This window comes from Varanus komodoensis, unplaced genomic scaffold, assembly GCF_004798865.1.
Source record: "Varanus komodoensis strain SLA01 unplaced genomic scaffold, ASM479886v1 scaffold63, whole genome shotgun sequence".
NCBI classification, from domain to species: Eukaryota; Metazoa; Chordata; class Lepidosauria; order Squamata; family Varanidae; genus Varanus; species Varanus komodoensis.
In genome coordinates this window covers 3,766,446-3,787,020 of record NW_025336259.1, presented here as the reverse complement: position 1 = coordinate 3,787,020, position 20,575 = coordinate 3,766,446, and the positions used below count along the sequence as shown (strand labels likewise).

Genomic DNA, 20,575 nt, shown 5'->3' with positions numbered 1-20,575 from the left:
TGCAGGCATGGGCGAGAATTTAAATTCATTTCATTTTTGATCCATGTTTACCAAAACTGCATCATATAAGGGACACAACGAAGTTGATATTTTAAAAGTTAGAATGTGGGAGGAGCCTAAATGGATGCATTTATCCAGGTTCAGAGTTTCATGTTTTGCTCTGACAAGCCTGACTTTACATCCCTGTGCATTCAACTATATTTTCATGATGAATTATTCTTGCCTTGCCTTGCCTTGCCTTGCCTTCTGATAGTATCCTCATCTTTACCCCTGATATGACAGGCAGGTACAATTTGTGATATGGAGCAGAAATATTTCTAGACCTTTATTTTCCCCCAGAAAAATATCCCTTTCATAAATTTGTTAGCAGCTGTGAAAGGATGCCAGTTGGAAACATAACATTATCCATCCTTGGCAGTTCCAAAGTTATAATTAATGTTTTTCAACCAAAAGCATCCCCTGTTTGTGTTTCCCAGGAACTGGAATTATGAGGCATGGAAGGTCTGATCCAGGACTCTGTGCTGATTCTGCTCAGACTATTCCATCTGGGCTTCAGGGATGGTCAGGTATCTTTCATTCTGATGCCCAATCATTCACAGACTCAGATTTTTTGCATAGGAATTATAAATGCACAATCACCTGTGCACTTATGCAAATTTGCATCTGCACATGTGTATATTAATGCAAGCACATATTTTAAAATAACAAAATCGCACAACCCCCTGCAAAAAGAAAAATACTGATCTGCAAGTTCACTGTGATATTTATATAAAGTATAGCATACAAAAACCTTTAATAAAAAAATACCTGGGAAAAGTCCATCCTGTGAAATCCACAGGCTAAATTTAGAGAAATCTGAACTCAGTTGAATCGATTGCAGATTTCACTGGCAATACATAAATAATTCACTCTAATCATGACTCATAGCTACTGATAGCCTCATTTTAAGAATCCTCCACGGAATCCTTTAAGTATGGATCAGTCACTGTCCAAGATACATGAGGACCCGAGCAGTTCATAGCCTGACCATTCCTTCTGTCTCCGACATCCTGCTCTTGAACACCCCACCCGTTTAGGAATCTGCCCTGCCTCTCCAGCTTCTCCTTACTGCACTTCCTTTTGCCCTGCGTAATAACAGTCACGGCCTTCAAATAAACTTGTTTCATTTTTCAATTCCTCGAGTCAGTTTTGCTAATATCTGTGGGCTCAAGCTACCTGCTGACTGATTTATGAGGGCTGTGGGGTTCCTTAGGAAGTGGAGTTGAGCCTTTTCCACCCATGTGTGTTATGACACTGGCCAGCACAGTGTCTGGTCATGACCCCAGAAATTCCTGGGCTTACCTTCTGTGAATCAAGTATGACAAGCCAGCATCCAGCCCAAAACCTGGCTCCAATTTGTGTCCAACTGTGTCGAACGTGCCTATGATTTACAGCCTGTTCTTGAAATAACCTATCCAAAGTGTGTGATTTTATTCTGCCTCATGGCATTCCATCATGAGGAACAGGGGCCACAATCCAGGATAGAGTTAAGTAAGCTTAAGTCCATTAATGTCATGCATATTTCTATGCTGAGTTGTGGCCAGGACCTGTACCTTGCATGGATTTCCTAAGAAATGAACTCATTCAAAGCTTAGCATGCCTTATCTTCAAATGCAAGCGACTTGTTTCGGAATGACTTGCTGGAAACAATTCAGTGCTGCCATCAGCGGCTTTTGCAGTATGACCCCAAACAGGTCTCCTTAGAAGCAAGTCACATTCTTTCAATAGAATTCTAAGAACTGGAGCCTTGGAATAGATGTTGGCAGAATGTCGTTTCCCCAGGTGAGAAAGGGTTTGACTCCCATCCTTAGCCAACTGGTGGCCTTCAGGCATTGTTTATCCTACCAAATGTTAAACAAGATGTGGTTTAACATGCCGATAATAAAGGAAAAGAGGGCATCTGATGGTCTGCACTTTCTTCCACCTTTTGTCCAAGGACCTCAGGACAATACACAAGATGCCCACCATTGCTTCTTTCTAGTGAAGTAGACGAGATCAAGCAAGGGGGGTGGGTGGAGAAGAGAGAGAGAGAGATGGCCTAGAGCCGTTCCAGTGAACTCCATGGCCAAACAGGAATTTCATTTTGGTTCTCACGGACTATACCTTTTATCATACATCAGCTTGGTTCAATATCTTTTAGTCATTTGTTTTCAAGAGACAAGATGATCCATTTTTTGATTCATGGGTCAGCAACCTCCAGATATGCTGGTCTACAATTCCCATAACCCCTCTTCATTGAATATGCTGCCCTGGACAGATGGGAGTTGTAGGCCAATGCACCTGGGTGTGCAGAAGTGGCCCACCTCTGCTTTAACCTCTCTTTGGATCTTCTTCAAACATCCCAGGCTATAGCTGAGACAATTTGATGGTCAGTTTTGGTCCTTGAGATGGTCAATTTGTCCCAAACCTCAGCTTAGTTCCTGAAGAATATATGTTTTGTTTTCACATGAAGCATTATTCTGTAATCTCATCAAAGCCCACAATGACACATTTTATGCCAAGACCCTCCTCTGTTTGCAGAATTCTGATGCAGATCAGAAAATTCTGTTTTCATAAACGTGCAAGTAACCCTTCTGATTTTTTCTTTCTTTCAGTTAGCTAGCTAACCTCAGGATCGATTTCTGCTTACATGGATGTGGCATTGGAATGGCCCTTCTTAAAGCCAAATTTCTTCTCTCATGTTTTGTAACAGGATCTCCATTGTCTTCTTCAACCCATTCAGAGGTCTGAAGCAGATTAAATAGAAAATCTGAAGGCATGTGTCAGGCATTAAGATGAGATGGAATTACTGTATATAGAAATATATCTCCTTTGCAACTCTTATCTGCCTTTTGAAATGGTATTGGTGAAATCCATTTTTTCCCCAGAAAGAGAATGTGTGAGTTTGTGTGCACAGGGAAAGAAGCGGATTTCAAAAGACAATGAGGGTTTTTTTACGCCAAAGTTTCAGGTTCCACTACTGAGGGAAATTTAGTGCTAGCAAAGCAGAACAGCAGCAAAGGGGCTGGAATGTCTAAACTCACAACAGGGGTTTAATTGGTCCTTTGGATGCCTTGGATATGCAGAATTCAGGTCTGAAAGAAGACTTGGGTCTTCGGCCCAGGCTTTCTGTCGACAACTGGAAAAACACAGGCCTGAAGAATAATTTTTATTTCCTCCTTTTCTAGTAGGGAATTAATTGGTAGTGGGAGGAGGATAGCTTTCAGGGAGTGGAATAAGAAGAGGGCCCTTCTGCATTTATTCAATTTGCATCTCCCAGAATAAAGAACCTGTCAATTTGCTGAGGATTAGAGCTTTAGCTTTCGGTTCTCCTTGAGACACATTAAATAATGAAATGAGGGAGAATAGCTCAAACGGTAATGTTGTTTGTACAGCATGTTGGAGGTTACATGCTTGTCTGCGTGGCAGTGTTTGGGGAGCTGCAGGAATTGGGGCATTTATGGTTTTTTTCTGGAAAATGAAATGCTGTTTTACGGAAATCAGCTCTTCTTGCGGTTTCCTCCCCTTTGTATGGATTTCTTCTGCTAACGATGGAAAAGGGGACAGCCATACTTTTTCTAAGCAATTTTACTTGGAATTTTATTACAAGTCTTAAGGTAACTTTCATACTGTTTCAAGCCATGTTGTCCCATGACGTAGAGTTTCTCTTTCAGAATGGCATAGCCTGGCCATCAGGGTGTAACCTAATCAGACATTAGGTTATTCTTTGCTCAGATAGTAAGATAAATCTTTTCTCATACTTTGTGTAGTTTCACTTTTGATCTGGATCTAGCAAATTCACACCACCTAGGCAGAGTGCACACTCCAAACCAACTTGTGAAGTCTAGGCATTTCTGAGCTTGCAATGTGATGTGCAAAACAGAGAATAAGCATTCAACTGGGTGCAAACATTTAAAAAGTGTGTATGAGAAATGCAGACTTCTGAAAAATGTGTTCAAACATGCTTTTAGCAATGGGAGACGGATGCATATATTTCAAAGAGGCAGACATTTTGAAAAATACAAATGTGCATCCCCCTCCCACAAAGTTTGTGATTTGGTACCTACAGTGAGACAAAAACAGTGAACTTTGCAGAGCTTCAGTCACCTTGTGTTCTGCATGTCTGCACATATCTACTCTTTTGCCAAAGCGCATTTCATTGAATCTTGAGTAAGACCCACCTTCTGGAATGGGGAAAACATAAAACTGATTTACCCCGTTTGGGAAATTTCCTCTCCCTGCTACTGCTACCAACTTATAGAGACCACCATTCCTTCACCGGGCAATCACTCCTATTATTTAATTAGTTTCTTATTTAGAGCAAAAGATTGCCCTGCTGGGAGTACCTGGCACTTCCGTGCATCCTGGGAGTGCTGCTCGACCCTGACTTGTCCCTGAAGCATCAGGTACTGGCAGTGGCCAGGTGTGCTTTCTTTCAGCTTCGGCTCATACCTCAGCTGCGTCCCTACCTGGATGAGCAGTCCCTGGCAACGGTGACCCATGCTCTGGTAACCTCCAGTTTGGACTATCGCAATGCACTCTGTGTGGGGCTGCCCTTGAAGACGGTCCAAATACTTCAATTGGTCCAGAGTAGAGCTGCCAGGTTGTTAACAGGGACCAGCAGAGACTCCCATATCACACTGGTCCTATACCACCTATACCATCTACACTGGCTGCCAGTTGAAGTCCAGGCCTAATTTAAGGTGTTGATAATGACCTTTAAGGCCCTAAACAGCTTGGGTCCTGGATACCTGAAGGAGCGCCTTCTTCCCTATGTGCTGGCCCGCCCCTTGGGATCGGAGGCAGAGGCCCTCCCCCAGGAACCCTTTTTGAAGGAAATCAGGAAGGTAGCTACCTGGAGAAGGGCCTTTTCAGTGGTGGCACCCCGACTGAGGAACACGCTCCCCAGGGAGGTTTGCCTGGTGCCGTCACTATATTCTTTCCGGTGTCAGGTGAAGACCTTCTTATTTTCCCAATATTTTAACAATAAATTGGCTTTATCTTTGCTTTTATCATTAATGGTCGGATGCAGTGTGTTGTTTGTTGTATGTGGCTGGGGTTTTTTTTTTTTTTGGTAAGCAGTCCAGAGACTTGGACTGTATTGGGCGGCATATCAAAACTTTAAATAAATTAATTAATTTCTGGGCCAAAGGAACTCTCTGCCACTATAGCTTAAGCTCTCCACAAGTTGACCCTTTCCTGCTGCCAAAACTTCTGTTAGGATTCATTCAATCCACCTAAGAGTCAGTATAAAAGGTTCAGACATGGGGTGAAGCACCAACCGCTGGATGGTTAAACAAGTAATTGATTGAAAGGATATCTTATACCAGGGTCCTCGAGCTTTTCCAACAGGGAGCCAGTTGGAAGGTGCTGGCAGTGGGAGCAGGCTGGCAAGGTGGCGCCAGCGTGGGTGTGGGCAGGGGCAGTGGGCGCGCACAGCGAGGCAGGGACGGGTGCGCGTGCAGCGGCAGCGGGCGGGCGCATGGCGGAGGCTCGCTCACTCGGAGATCGTTTCCTCCGAGCGAGTCCAAAACCTCTGAGGCGGGCCAGATAAAAGGGCATGGCGGGCCGGATTTGGCCCACAGGCCGTAGTTTGAGGCCCTGTGTCTTATACAATCCCATAGGACTCAAAAGACACTGGAGCTGTTACAAGCAACTGTGGACTTACTTCACCTCCGGCCAAATTGCAGCCCAGCAGGGTACCCTTCAAAACTAGGCCTGGCTTTTCAGGGCACAGTCTTCCTCTGACACCCAAACGCCTCCCAGCCCTGTTGCGCAGCTGGCTGCTTGGGCAGCCTATGCAGGACTCTCCTGCTTGCTTGTGCAACCTTACTCCAGCAACACTGCCAACGGGTGCCTCTTGGCAGTTGACAGACACCTGTTTTCTACCATCCACTAAAGTTATCCCACAGAGGAGGAATAGCCATTCTCTTTCTGCCCAGCTTTCTGCTGGTCCTCTTTTAAACCATCACACACAAAGCAGCAACTGGCGGTACGCGTTTAAGACTGACTTCTAACTGTCCATTGTCACGCTGTAAAACTCATTTCCTAACCTCTTTTTTCCACCTCGCATTTGAATGTAACTTAAGGCACCATCAAATATCCAAAGTCATTCTCTCTCTCGCTCTCCTTCACCCCGTTCAGAATACACACAGCAACCACTACACAGTCCTTGGACAGAAACAAAACAAGGCCTCAGGCACATCAATGCCTCATGAAAGCCGCACAAATACATGCTGTGGAAGCATGAGGTTCTGCACAGGCATTTCTGCCCACTCGGGGCCAGCAGAATGGAGGGCGAATGCTTGGGCGAACGGAGTTGCAAAGTAGATTCGGAAAAGTTCCAGGCAAAGAATGGACTTTGCAATCCGTTTGCACGGCCCTCCAGTGGCTCACAGCTAAAGATGCTGCCATGCAAGCAAACTTAACCTAAATAAAAAAGGGAGAGGCTCATGGCATGAATTTATCTGTTTCACAAAACTACACTGCTTCTGGAACTGGTGAGTTCCCATTTTAATAGTGGATCACACTCTTTTAGTTGTCATGAACCACCTAGAGAGCTTTGGGTATGGTGTGGTCTAGAACGCGATACAGTAGGACTCCCGTATGCACGTGGATCGTTCCAGCCCCGCAGCAGATGCCTGAAACCACAGATAATAGCAAACACGATATACCAGGCGTGGCCTGAGCTGCTCAACAGAGGAGCCGCATACGGTAAATATCAGATGCTTGCGAGTTGCAAGTGGACTCTTGCAGGCGGCGAGCTACAAAATGAACTCAGATAAACTGGATGTATTTCCTTTTCCTAATTTCATTCATTCTTATCTCAACAGACGAGATTTTCCTTGCCCAATTAAATCAAGAATTTTTGCTTGCAGAAAGCACTTTAAGACTTCCTTTGGTACTTTACGGCACTTCATGACGTCTTCTTTGTGTTGAGGTCAACTGCCATTAGCTGAAAACACGATCTAATGGATAAGGGGGACCTGCTGTATATACATAATATTGAATCAGAGGCCGACTAGCTGCCTTTCCTGAGGGCTGGACTAGATTACTTCCATGGTTCTTCCGGCTCCAAAGTTCTGTACAGTGGAGCAATCTTATGGTGCCCAGACCATGCCTGGAATGCCACCAGATGCCACATGCCCCCTTCTCCTTAGCCAGAACATCGGAACAGATCTGAGCATTGGATCTGCACCAAGCCCATCCCAACTGCTGCAGGAAGCACATGGTATAACATACCACAGCCTGTTAAGCCAATTGTTGTTGCCATCTGCCATTAAGTCGCCTCTGGCGTAGGGTGGCCCTTTGAACGAAAGCCTTCCACGATGTCCCTGCTCAGCGCCTGTAAGTTCAAGGCTGTGGCTTCCTTTGCAGAGTCCATCCATCTCACAGCTGGTCTTCCTTCTCTTCTCCTGCCTTTGACTTTCCCTAGCAGGATTATCTTCTCCAGGGAGTCCGGCTTTTCACGATGTGCCCAAAATATGACAGCTTCACATTCCTCATCTTCGCTGCCAGGTCAAGTTCTGACCTGATTGGTTCGGAGACCCCCTTGTTTGTCTTTCTGCCAGTCCTGGGTTTCGGCAGAGCTCTCCTCCAGCACCAGTGTTCCTCCTGCCCAGCATTCACACCCATATGCAGTCATCAGGAATACCGTCGTGTGGATATTCTTGACCTTGGTCTCCAAACATCCTTACTTTTGAGACAAGCTACTATAACTCCCACGTTGCTTAAAAGGAGCTCCTGTATTGCTCAGATGTCCCAAGATGGCTTGTGGCCAAAGTGTGAGCTGCACCGTCCATTTTCTAAACTGTGACAATGTGCTACATCACGTCCTTCTGGTACAAATCAGCCCTTTGCACAGCGCTTTGTTACTGATTCTGCTACTGCCGCACTCTGTTCCTGGAGGCTATTTTGCATCTTCCTGTTCTCCCCATCTGCTAACAATAAAGTGATAATTGTCCCGCTTTGTTTGTTTGGTGCTTTAAAAAGTAGAAATAAAAAGATAGCTTATGTATTTTTGAGCTCTGTATTTTAGACGCTGGGCTTGGATAGATGAACATGGAAGATTATAGCGTGCTCAAAACTGTGTGCCTTTGGGGAAAGGCACCGCTGCTTCTGACTCCAAGCTTATCTTCGGAGGGGAGACACACATTAGATTCATCACAGCCGCAGCACCAAAAAGAAATGAACACACAGAGACAGACCGACAGACAGGCAGAGCAATTATAGCTGCATCTGTTCTAGAGGCAGAGCCCACTATCTGTCCACACTGTGAAATCTTATGAGGCTACATTGCAAGAAGGCCTTTTCCTTTCCTAATAAAGGCATGCAAATGATTATTATCATTATTATTAATAATATATCATTTTTTGAGCTTTAAGGGAGGACGTTTCATGTTTGCCCCCCATGTACTGGAATCCCCCACTTGGTTGTCCTTCTGTTGACAGTCAAATAGAAAGTAGGCAGGCCTCTGCAATTCCAGCTGGCCTCTTGCTGAGCAGGGTTTTTAATTGGGTGGGTGCAGTCTGCTTCCTTTCTTGATGTGTTTTAATTAAAAATTAATGGATCTCTTGTTCTGTGTCCTTTTAATTAAGATTTTGTTTTTAATCAGTATTGTATTATCAGCTGCCTTCATCACCAATTTTGGGCAACAAAAGTGGGCCATAAATAAATTAATTAAATGAATGCAGTTTGCAGTGCCTGGCCCTTAATCCAGCCACAATCAAGCCTGGTCTTTCTTGGCTCCAGTAGTAAACCTGGCTTCTGGGTTGTGCCACTTCAGGGAACTCAAATAGAGTTCCTGGCACACAGAAAACTAGGTCAGGGAGATAGTTTGCCCTTTTCCTATAGGCATGGAACCGTCTCTTTCAGGGTTTTTACATGAAGGGACATGTAAGCATACACAACAAGCGTATTCTACATGGGATGGCTTTTGAAAAAGGTCTGATATACAAAATGAGTGCCATAATTCCATAGAACTACATTTAATCCCAGAGGGGAAAACTACCCACATGCACTGTCTCTCTTCCTTCTGCTAACGGTGGGTGGACAACTATATGGCCCCCGGTTCTCCCTTCTTAAGATCTTTAAACAGTGCAAGCCTTCAGAAAACTTGGCCCTTTGTAAAAGGGGGCATCGCTACCCAGTCTTGGGTTACAATGAACATCTGCCAAGTGATTAATATGCAAAGGTTTGCCATTTGATGACATTCCCAGCCTTTACCACCTATTAAAATACAGGGCCACACTTTGCTTTCAAGCCAGTTCAGAAAACCTTACCCCTTGTGAAACAGGTTGTCTGCATTGGGCCGAACTATGCTATCATTACACCCCTTATGGAAAAGTAACTCTTAAGAACAGTTGCACATTTTAACAGCTGGTTTATGTATTTATTTTTGTATGTATTTATTTAATTCTTCTCAATCTAATGTGGTCTGTTCCTACCATTACGTAAACAGATGCCGTATAAACGAGGCAGAACTGTATAACAGGGGAGAAAAACTTCTGAAGTCATGCAAAATTAGTTCTTGATAAGGTTTCAGGGAGTTTACATTATGCTGACTAATGACTTATGACTGTTTGAATCTCACTGTTTCTGTAATTAATATTGCTGGGTGCTTTTCTGTTTGGAAGAGTGTTAATCATAATAATGTAAATGTGGAGAGATTCGCATAGCTCTGCCTTGGCCTTTACATTTTGCACTGAATCAAAAACGCTCAATATTCAATAGCTTTCTTGGTGGTGCATTCACATTGCTTGGGTGGATAAATGTGGACCACAGTTAAAATAAATGAATTGATAGAGCTGGAAAGAAATTTATGCTTGGCTCATAGCTCCACTTTCCCCCATCTTGTTAGAAGACCATGACTGTTCAGCCTTTTACACCCAAAATAAATTATTGTGATGCATTTGCTAATTATATTGTTCCCAGGTTCTGTGTAGTGCAAATTACACTGGTGATGGATTTGGAATGAGATTTCTTCATGAGTATTTATAGTGTTTTCCAAAGGAGTTCTATCATCAACTGCAGCACCAACTACGAGCACTAAAATAAGAAACAAAAGTAGGAAAGCATGAGAATTAAATTTTAAAGCCCTGAACATAAGCGCAAGCTCATATCTGTTGGAAATATTCAGAAATGTTGAGCAGGTGCTCATGGTTGTCTCATCCATGATTCCCCATCCAATTTGTGTGCATTCCCTAATTTGTTCAACTGTCTTCAATAGACAAGACCAGCTCAGGTGACAAGCCTTGTTTGCAACTCTAAGCACAGCCTTGCGGAGGAGAATGCGTTCTCTAAAAACATCCACAAATTATCAAGCATAGAGTCACATTTGAGAAATGTACGATTTTTTTCTGCAAACAGGCATTTCACAATTGCACAATTTTGCACATTAGTCTGAAGGGAAAATTGCTCTTCCCTAGATAATATGCATTTTTGTATAGTTTTCTCATCATGGAAATCAAATGCGCATCACAAACAGCCACAGTAAATAAGCTAAGAAGAGCATCAAGCTGATGCCCTCAGGATCTGGGAGAATGCGAAGGTCGCTTTTTCACTCATCCTTACCTTTAAGCTCAGCAAACAATTCATTTCTGGATGGGATGACACAGAAAGAACATGTGCATATGAGAGTCAGGGGTACACCTTGCCCCTCCATTCGCACCATGAGCTTCTGTTGCTGAGTGGGAGGGTCTGAATTAAAATGGCATTGTATTGAATATTTGGTTTTTGTATCCAACGTTTGTTGGGTTAAATTGTGATCTATGAATGACTGGACTCAATCAGTCAATCAGTCATTCAATCAAGGAGGGAGCCATTGCAAGAAGCCCATTGTGCAGGTTTTCCTGACTCTTGTCCGGGAGCAGTAATTCGGACATGCCAACACCACAGCCAGGCTGTTGCAATGTGGTCTGATTAGGACTGACTTCACAGACTGTCTGCAAGGTCCATTTGGTCCAAAATATGGCAACTGGGCTGCTGCCCAGTGCACAGGGGGGTCATCCTGTGCCCAGTTCATAACCAGTGCCGGTGCACCTGCTCTGGTTCCAGTCACTTTTGGCCTTAATGCGAGGCGTTCATCTTCACCTTTACAGATCCAAATGGATTAAGGTGTGGCTAGCTGGGGTGGGAGCATCTATCTCAGTAGGAGTGCGTTTACGTCACACGGATCAGCGAGAAGGGCCTTTCTGAAGAGGCCTGCATCTCAGACACATGGGGAATGTATTTCTCCTGTGATGCCTGCGTTCCCTAAAATGCGCCCCCAGTAGGGTTGTGACTGGACTCCACTTCTCTCATTCAGGAAGAGGGTCAAGACACATCTTTCGAATTTGGCTTTTTGATTTGAAGCTAGCATTTTTATGATTGTTCTTGACGTTTTCCTGTTTTTTTATATACTTATTTATGGTTCTTGTTTTCTAATTGTGTAAACAGTGTTGCTTTGTTCCTGAAAAGCAGGAACAGGGATGTGAGAACTAAATATGCTCTTAACTCAGCCATAACAACCACGGAGGTCTATGTGGAAGCAGCTCCATATGCTGAATGTGCAACCAGATTCGATAATGTTTTGCTTTTTTGATGCCCGCGTGTTGCTTCATTTACTGGTAGCATCAATTGGCGCTTGTGCTTGCATGCACTGTTCACTTGAGCGAACAGAACGATTTCACAAAATGAACAGCTGTCAAACAGAGCTGTTTGCACAACCGTTGCACAAACAGTACCCCAAATTGTGCAGAAGTAATACTTTTTGAGAAAGTTGTGCATTTTCAAAGGGTACATTGAAGACAATGAAGGCAAATTCAGGAATTTGCAGACATCTTTGGAGAAAAAAGTGCTCCTGTTCATGTTTGCATTTGGAATTGCAAATTGGGCATTTTCAAATGACTTACAAATGAAAGCAAAATTCTCATCCATCTCTACGCAAAAGCGAATTGCCATTATGGAATTTTCCTTGATCAGAAGCTATTTGAATTCATAGCTTCCGATGAAGAAGTTTTCCATGGTTGCTTTTGCTGCCATTCTTCCATATCACCATCATTATTCTACTTTTCACAATTTCGAAGACTGACCCCTTGACTGCATTTATTTATTTTTTAACAGGTAAACTGCATTTAGCACACTTCCAGGTTAAGACTGCGTACTTCAAGGACCATTTGATGGATTACTCCTAGATAGTTCCAACAGGTAAGTATTCACACTGGTGAATTTTAATTTCTATGCACCTAATGATGCTACTGCTCATGTTACCTGGGGAACAGTGTTTAGCATGACTGTGATAATTGCATATCCAAATGTCTTTGAATATGTGGGTGTGCAGATAGGGTAATGGCTGCATTGGGGTCTATTCATTCCTTATATTGTTCAGAAAAATGGGAGAGGTAAATATAGCCTTTATGGAGAATAACAGGATATCCCTCCATACTAGATTCTGGGGCAAAAGACCCCCTAATGCTCTTCTGGTAAGCTTCCTGAAGTTATTTATCAGACTGCCACTGCTAATGGAATGTTAGGTTGGACCAGACTATCTCAGGATGGACAACACTGGAGAACACATTCCATTTGAGCACACAGATTTTCAACACATTTCTGCTAAAAATTCTGCTGTGGGGTTTAAGCTTCCACACCTTTTTCAAAATCTCTGCACAAATTTGGAACCAAGAATTAGATATATCTTGTGCCACTGGTGCAACCCGTGTAAATTTGGCGAATTGGAGAAATGGTGTGCATCTCCAACTCAACTGATTAGCATTGAGTTGTCATTCTTTTTGTTGTTGCTCTTGTCCTAGCAGTTAACATAAGAGACATGGAAGCATTCCTCTCTCACTGCATAAGTATAGACTCTACCTTGGCCATCTTGAATTTTCCAAAAGTTATTTATTTATACATTTATTTTATAGACTTCACCCAATACTCCCACATAGGACACACTGGGCAGGTGGTTAACTTCACAGTTTTGCAAAATTCAGTCCTCTGTTTCACAAGTTGCACAAATCTGTGCAAATTCTGGATGGGAGGACCAAATGTCTTCAGCTTGAACAAACTTACACAAATTGTGGTCTGTCTGCATGCTGGTTGAACTCATCAATTCATAGAATAGTAGGGTCAGAAGCGGCCATGAAGGCCATCAGGTCCACCCCCTGCTGTTGCAGGACACCAAGTCACACCATCCCGCTCAGATGGCTGTCCAGTTTCACCTTGAATGCCTCTAGTGTGGGAGAGCCCACCACCTCTGCAGGCAGCTGGTTCCACTGCCATATTGCTCTGAAAGGGAGGAAGCTTTTCCTGATGTCCAGCCTGAATCTGGGTTGTCACAGCTTGAATGGATTCTTCCGTGTCTTACACTCTGGTATCAGCAAGAAGAGAGCTTTTCCTTTCTCTTTCTGACAGCCTTCAAGGGACTTGCAGAGTGCTTCAGATCCCCTTGTTATCTTCTCTTCTAGAGGCTAAATGTGCCGAGCTCTCTCAGTCTCATCGTACTGTTACCCAGAACTGGACATAGTCGTCCACGTGAGCTCTGTTCAGTGCAGTGTAAACGGGAAGTGGAACAAGTGTGCACCAGTGCAGGGTTGACACAATAAAATCAATGTGGCCAAGCTGAGAATATCCATGAGATTTTCGACCCCCTGTGAAATTCCCCAGCATGATCTACCTGTGCTGTAGAATATTTAGGATCAACAAACTATTTCTCAGGCCAGCATGATTACTAGGTTAGATTGTTATAAAAACATCACTGGGGAACCTGAAGCCCACTGGCCGAACTTGCCTCTCCTGGCATCCATGGTCCCCAAATAGGAATAGACCTTTGCCTGCCCCTGCCCCATTCCCCCCAAATACTAACTGTTTCATGATTTCCCAGCTTTTGCTGACTTGTCCTCCTGCCACACACACACAGTCTTAAAGGTTGAAATGCCTTTCCTATGTCTTAGCGCCATAACTGAAATATGCTGGTCTTTTTGACATTTTCAGCCTGCCCCGTTTCCCTTGGGATCTACCGACCACCAGAATGTGTTTCCTAAGAGCTTCTCTGGAATTGCGTTTGGCCCTCAGGCCAACACCCTGCTTTAAAGACTAGATGTTGTATCCCATATTAGTCCTGCTAGAACAGAACCATTGAAACGAATGGAAAAGATTTGGTTATAAGGCATTGAATATAGCCACTGATCAAGGAGGAGTGAAAAAGAATAGTAGGCATCATACCCAAATGGAACCAATTATACAACAGAACCATTGTCTCTCTGAACATCAGACATGATAGACAAGCAGTGTGGCTTGTGATTAAGATACTCCCTGCCTTCAAATTTCTTCCCTTGCGCATGATCTTTCTGAAGGCACCGGAATAGAATAAGAACGGCGCTGTTGGAAGCACAGCAGCGTGCCATATGGACCCCACTTGAATCTTCAGGGTTTTCCTCAGCTTCCGCAGCAAACATGACTCCCACTGGAACAGCTTTTTGGTGTGATTTCCTGAGCTGTGTTGGCTCTGTTGTTGGGGGTTTTGTTGTCGTTCTTGCGGCAGTGAAGTAGCACAGTCGTGTCCATGTGGAGCTCATTTTGTGTTACGATCAGTTGTCTCCCCACCCACCCTGCTGTGCCAGGAGAGCCAAAATCAGGGTGGGCGTTCATAACAACATCTGGCTGTGCAGGGTCCAGAGGGTCAAGCATGTAGGATAAAAAGTTGGACTAGGGCAGGTGTGTTAAGCTTCAGGCCCAGGGCAGGTGGTTCAGCTTCTAGTCTTCCACCTCCACTGGTTGCAGCCTTGCCCCAGTTCCAGCCCTTTTCCACTCAACACCAATCACTGGGTGGATTTCTGGATATTGTGATATCCCCCCTTTCTCAAAGGCTGCAGTGGCTCTCCTAACTTGAAGGGTTTTGCACTGGCTTTTCAGACCCACCAGTGGGGAGTTGCCTGCAAGAGCCTCTTCAAAATTGAATTCAGCCCTTGGGCAGAGAAATTGGGCATCCCTGGGCCACAGTCAAGGCCAGCCTGGGCCAATATTGCTCTGTCTATTTGTATAAGAGAAGGGAATTATTCATGCTGTAAAAGATGAGTTTGTTTGTAAGGGAATTAAAGCTCAGGTATGTGCTATGAGAAAACGGAGAGAAATGTTGCGAGGGTGGAGGAGGGGGAAGGACACCAGCCGCACTCGGTAAAGTCTTCCCACTTTCCATTTTCTTTCTGTTGGTGCTGAAAAGTTTTGCCAGTTTGGCTCATGCTGAATTGAGTTTCATCCTTGCCTCACTGCTGCATATTTTTCTGCCATGATGCTGTTCCATTTCTGCTTTCCTTTACAATTCATATTATTCTTAAAAGAAACCCTCTTGGGACACAAACTTAAAAGTGCATTTTCTCACCAAACAATAGTTAGATGCATTATCACAGCAGACTCCAACTGGATGTGTTGATTCATCCCTTCCAGCATTGTCCATTTCAGGTCCAGGCAGAGAAGAATGTGCAAAGGGGACTCTGTGCATGGGCAAAGTTAGCATGCCATGGAGAACACTCCCTCGCAATCATCTGTTGTGCTGTTTTCTGCTATGGGATGAATATCTCCTCACTGCCTCTATTTTGTAGGAAAATTGTTGTTTCACTTCTATACTGCCCCACAGAAACAGGGCGAGTCAGAAGGGTCCCCCCAGTCCATCTAGTCTGACCCCCGGCTCCAGCCAGCTCCACTCATGACATGCCCACCATGTGCACGTCCAGCTTGTCCTTGGACACCTGCACCGATGGGCCTCAACGACCTCCCATGGAAGCCCATCCCACACCCTCAGGGTCCTGACTGTCAGGAAGTGCTTCCTGGCATCCAAACTGAACCTGGGTTCCCTGAGCTTGGCTCCGTTGGAGCACGTCCTGTCCTCCTCTGCAGGGGAGAACAGGTCTCTACCCACCTCCATGCGACACCCCCTCATGTACCTGTATGTCGCCAACAGACCCCCTTGGAGTCTCCTCTTCTCCCGGCTGAAAAGATCCAGTTCCCTAGTCTTGCCTCATATGGCTCTTTCCCTGCAATCTGACCACCATCCTTGTGTCCCTACAGTGCACTGATTTCAACCTGAGATTGGAGATCACGTTAAAAAGGGTGCATTCTATTCCACGTGTTCGCCTGAAAAGCGTGGCCCAAATTAAGCCTATACAGGTACTCGTCTGATAGCCCGTAGAACGACAGTGTGAAGGAGGATATGGGTGTGCACACAGGTGTTTCTCTCATATCCCTGTGTTCCCAGCAGTCAGCTGGACCTTTGCACACGAAGGTCTGACGAGGGCCGCATAAGCATATTCTCGTGAATCCTCTTACAGAATTTCAGCGATCGGAAGCCTTGATAAAGCTGGGCTTGCGATTACAGTGCCTCTGCATCACGGTGCAATTTTTTATCCGTAATGTAAGGCTCAAATTCCTCAGGCATCCACAATGTGAATAAGCCACTCTATGGAACATGTGTTTGCCTAGGCAACCTATTCTGCTCTTGCGTCCACATCATCTAGAAATTCTGCCAGCCGGATTTGAGGGTTTGGGGACCCAGAGACTTTTGACCCGTCTCTCAGAGCAGGTGAAAACAGGAGATGTGATTCACGTTTCATGCCAGGGTTGCTTTGCAGTGAGCTGGCGCATGTTTAAGGCATCATGGAGGGAGCTCAGAGGACGGCTTCAAGGTGCTGCACGGCAGCTAAGAGACTGGGCTTGTGTTTTGAGTGTGTGAGGCAATTGATGGGCATCAGCCAGTGCCCTCTGACTCCAGACTCAGGAGCTTACTGGAATCCAATGCGCAGAGCAAACTCCACTCAAGTCATGCATTTCATCTTGAAGACCATTTTAGCCAGTTAGATTTAGGTTGAAATTTTTTTTTTTTTAGGTTGAAATTTTTTATTTAAATAAAAACATACTACAAAGGTACAAAATTGCCCAAAAATTGCAACATTACAAAAATAGAAAGTACCCCATCCGTTATTTACATGGTTTCAAAATGCCAAATGTACAGTTAGATTTAGGGCTGAGGAGGTGGGAAGAAGGAAGCTGATGTGCCAGTAGGAATCTGCCTGAGCGCCGGCCTCCTTCCTTCTCCACCTCTCATGCCAGGGACGTTTGTGCTGGGCGGAAGTTTGGTCTTCAGAGCCTCAACTCTGGGATCTTGGAGCTGGGGTTCTAAATGCCTCCCATGATTCCCCAGGCAAAATCAGGAGGCCATGAGATACCACCCAGTATCTACTTTTGCTTATTTATTTTATTTCTATACTGCCCAATAGCTAAAGCTCCTTGGATGGTTCACAACAATTAATCATATATAAATGCAAATAGACACAATATTCTTAAAAGCCTTAACTGCTTTCTCTTATAAAACCTGTAGGTGGCCCTCTGGTGCAGCTGCATGGCACAAATAACACAAGTAGAAAACGTTTCCTTTTGCTTTCATATATAATACCGGATTTCCTCTGCTCTTAAAAAAACACCAACAGCTCTTTTCTCTTGGGGGCGGGGGAGTTGTTATTTTTTATTTTGAATGTCATTAAATAAAAACAAATTAAAATAACAGATTACAGTTTTCTTACATGAAATTTGAATGCATCCATTACCATGGATACTTATGAAATGTATACTATTTCATATTTATATGTACTATTATTATTTCATTTTAGATATACTATTAATTGTGAACATAGTTGTTCATTGGCTTCAACAAAGGGAGACTAAACATCTTGTATGTATCAAATCATCGGTTATGCCTAAAGAGCATCCTTTCAAAAGCTGAAAGCATCCTTAAGCCCTCACTCCATTGCAATATCAGAGGTGGCCATTTGTTCCTACAAAAATGTAATATCAGTGTTTAGCTGTCGAAAGGGTGCAGAAAATCTCTTTTTGTTGACGTTGTGTTAAGTTCCAATAAGCAAGCAGATAATTAGAAAGATCAGAGCAAATATTAGAGCTTTCCAACATGAACTTTATCCATATTATTACCTCCTTCCAGAAAGGTATTGCCAAAATATATGGATAAAAGAAGCATTAGCTGTACTATGCTTCCAACAGTTAGCTGATCTGGATAAGCCTTTGCTAAAAAAAACATTGTGGCATCCAATATACACAGAACCTAAGTTTTTGCTGACTAAGATGTAAACGAAGATCCATTGACCCTTCAGAGATGGCTGCCAACACAGCTATCTATGCTCCAAAGTGCTTTTTAAAAATAGAAGCAAAAGTGGAGGGTTGCACTGTCTAAAGAACCAGCAAATAACTGTGATTAGAGAATGACAGGCACACAATAAATGTCTTGCATTAAAAATTTCCTGCGCAGCGGCATCCCCATTTCCAATCTCGCATTGGCCAGGATCCCACTGGGGAGCAAGTTTTGCTACATTTCCTATTTTAAAATGGCAGGGAGAGAAGTACAATTTGCAGGTGCTCTTGCAAATGGATATTTGTGTTGTTTCTTTTCCCCATTGCTGATTTTGTCTGTTCACTGCCTTGATGGCCCTGGGGTGTGTGTGGGGGGGGGGGGGAACAGGAGGAATACAAACTTTTAAAATAAAATAATCAGACAAAATAGGGTGGAGTCCAGCTGGCTGGCTGGCTTTGCCTACTTGCTTGCTTTCTGGCATCCTCTCTGTTGAAAAGTCTGCTTTCCTGGCTATGGGCAACACACTTGCGATTTTCAATTTAGTGTCAGGAATCCCCCTGGGGAAGGCTGTAGTTGATGAACCTCAAGCAAGAAGGACATGCTTTCTCGCTCAGTGCCTTAACAGGAGCTGTTCAGTCACTTAACATAACATAATTATGAGGCTTTACATCTGTCAAATGTTGTAAGGTGTAGCCCTCTAAGAACCTGCATGGGCCATTACTTCTCCCTCTTCTCTTATGATCTGGGTAAACATCTGTTCTTGCTCTTATTGATAGCAGCTTTTTAGATATTTGGAAACTGCCTTAATTTACACACAAAGATACACCTAATCCCATTTCAGGCTGCATGGTTCTATGGAGATAGAAAGTGTTTTTTTCCAGAAGACTTCCCTTTGTTCTCAGTTCCTCTTGGTTAATCAGGATAGGTTTGAACAGGAGGAGGGCTTTCTTGGTGGTGGTGATGATGAAGATGTATTATTTTTCGATACCACCTGTAGCTGAAGCTCTCTGGGTGGTTTGCAACAAGATGCAAAAAAAAATCAAATACAATCGAGGAAAACAATAAGTCAGAATTAAAAGTTAATTTAAAAACAGTCAAAGGACAATTAAAAATTGCTGGTCAAGAGTAGAAGGCACCTGATTAATTGTGTCAGGCCCCTGTATGACCAGGGAAGTCTTTAAAGGCCTCTGCAAGGAGTGCTGTCTTGACCTGGTGCCTAAAAGATGGCAAATTTGGTGCCAAACAGGACACAACAGGAAGGTTATTCCACAGATGGGCGGGGGGGGGGGCAACACTGAAAAGGCTTCTGCCCCCGTTGCCCCCCTCTGAGCCTCTTAAGAGGTTGGCACCTGGAGGAAGACCCCAGAAGCTGAGCATAGTGCTCAGGGAGATCAGAGTTGGGAGAGGTTTTGTGGTCCCAAGCCATGTAGGGCTTTTATTAGTTAAGACCAGCACCTTGAATTGGGACTGGAAGCATACAGGCAGCCAATGCAGGTGGGACAAAACTGGTCTTACATGGTCAGACCTCCGGGTCCCAGCTATTAATCGGGCTGCCACATTCTGCACCAGCTTCAGCTTCTGAACCATCTTCAAGGGCAGCCCCACGTAGAGTGCATTGCAGTAATCCAATCTGGAAATCCCCAGATGGTGAGCATAGCACAGTAGCCAAGAAGCATAGAAGCAGAGCAAGTCAGAAGGGGTCTCCTGGGCCATCTAGTCTGACCCCTGGCTCCAGCCAGCTCCACTCATGACTAGATTTCCTCAGCTGAAGTCTTGCTTCATCCTAGGAAACTCTACTCTACTTGGCCTTAGCCAAAGCACTATTCTCTTCTTGCTGCAATGTAGGGCGAATAATAGCAGCTTTTCTTATGGGATAAGGAAGTTGACCAACAGGTCCCTTTGGCCTCCGCTGGAGAGAAAATTATTTTCACCTCACTTCCTTCTCTCCCTAGGCTGCATCTTTGGCCCATGGGGGACTCCAAGACCATCTCCTCTTTGGGCAGTCCTTGCTCTTTCTTTCTCTAGATGGCTTCTGAGTTCTACCCGTTTCTTGGTTCTTCTGCTTGGCATACCTCAGCTCATGGGAACCCCTTCAGCTGCCATAAGTGTAGTGTTCCATTTGGGTGTCTCAGCCTGCACAGAGGCAGGGGGACCCACACCCACACGTGCATGGCAGGGGTAGCGTGTCTCCCGTGACAACTCCTCTACTCGATCTTCCTCACCTCTGCATTGGAATTATTAATTGGTGATAATTAGGGCTGGGACAAGCCCTTTTGGAATCCATCTCTCCAGAATCCACAGAGCTCCTTCCATGCACCGAGCCAAGCCGAGAGGAAGTCTGCAGATTCCCAGAGCCAGCCTTCCTCCCTGCTCACAGCTGGCAGCAGATGCAACAGATGCTGGGAACTCAGACTCTGAGCCAGTGGAAGCAGACTGGAGTCCGCG

General features: G+C 44.4%; 1 protein-coding gene across 1 annotated transcript in view; it reads left to right on the top strand.

The window, feature by feature from the left end:
* Positions 1–20,575, top strand: part of TENM4 (teneurin transmembrane protein 4) — a 472,851-nt gene that overhangs the window by 30,125 nt on the left and 422,151 nt on the right. The window contains exon 2 of the mRNA XM_044450236.1: positions 12,121–12,204. The gene's annotated coding sequence lies outside the window, so the exon portion shown is untranslated. The remainder of the gene's footprint in view (positions 1–12,120; positions 12,205–20,575) is intronic.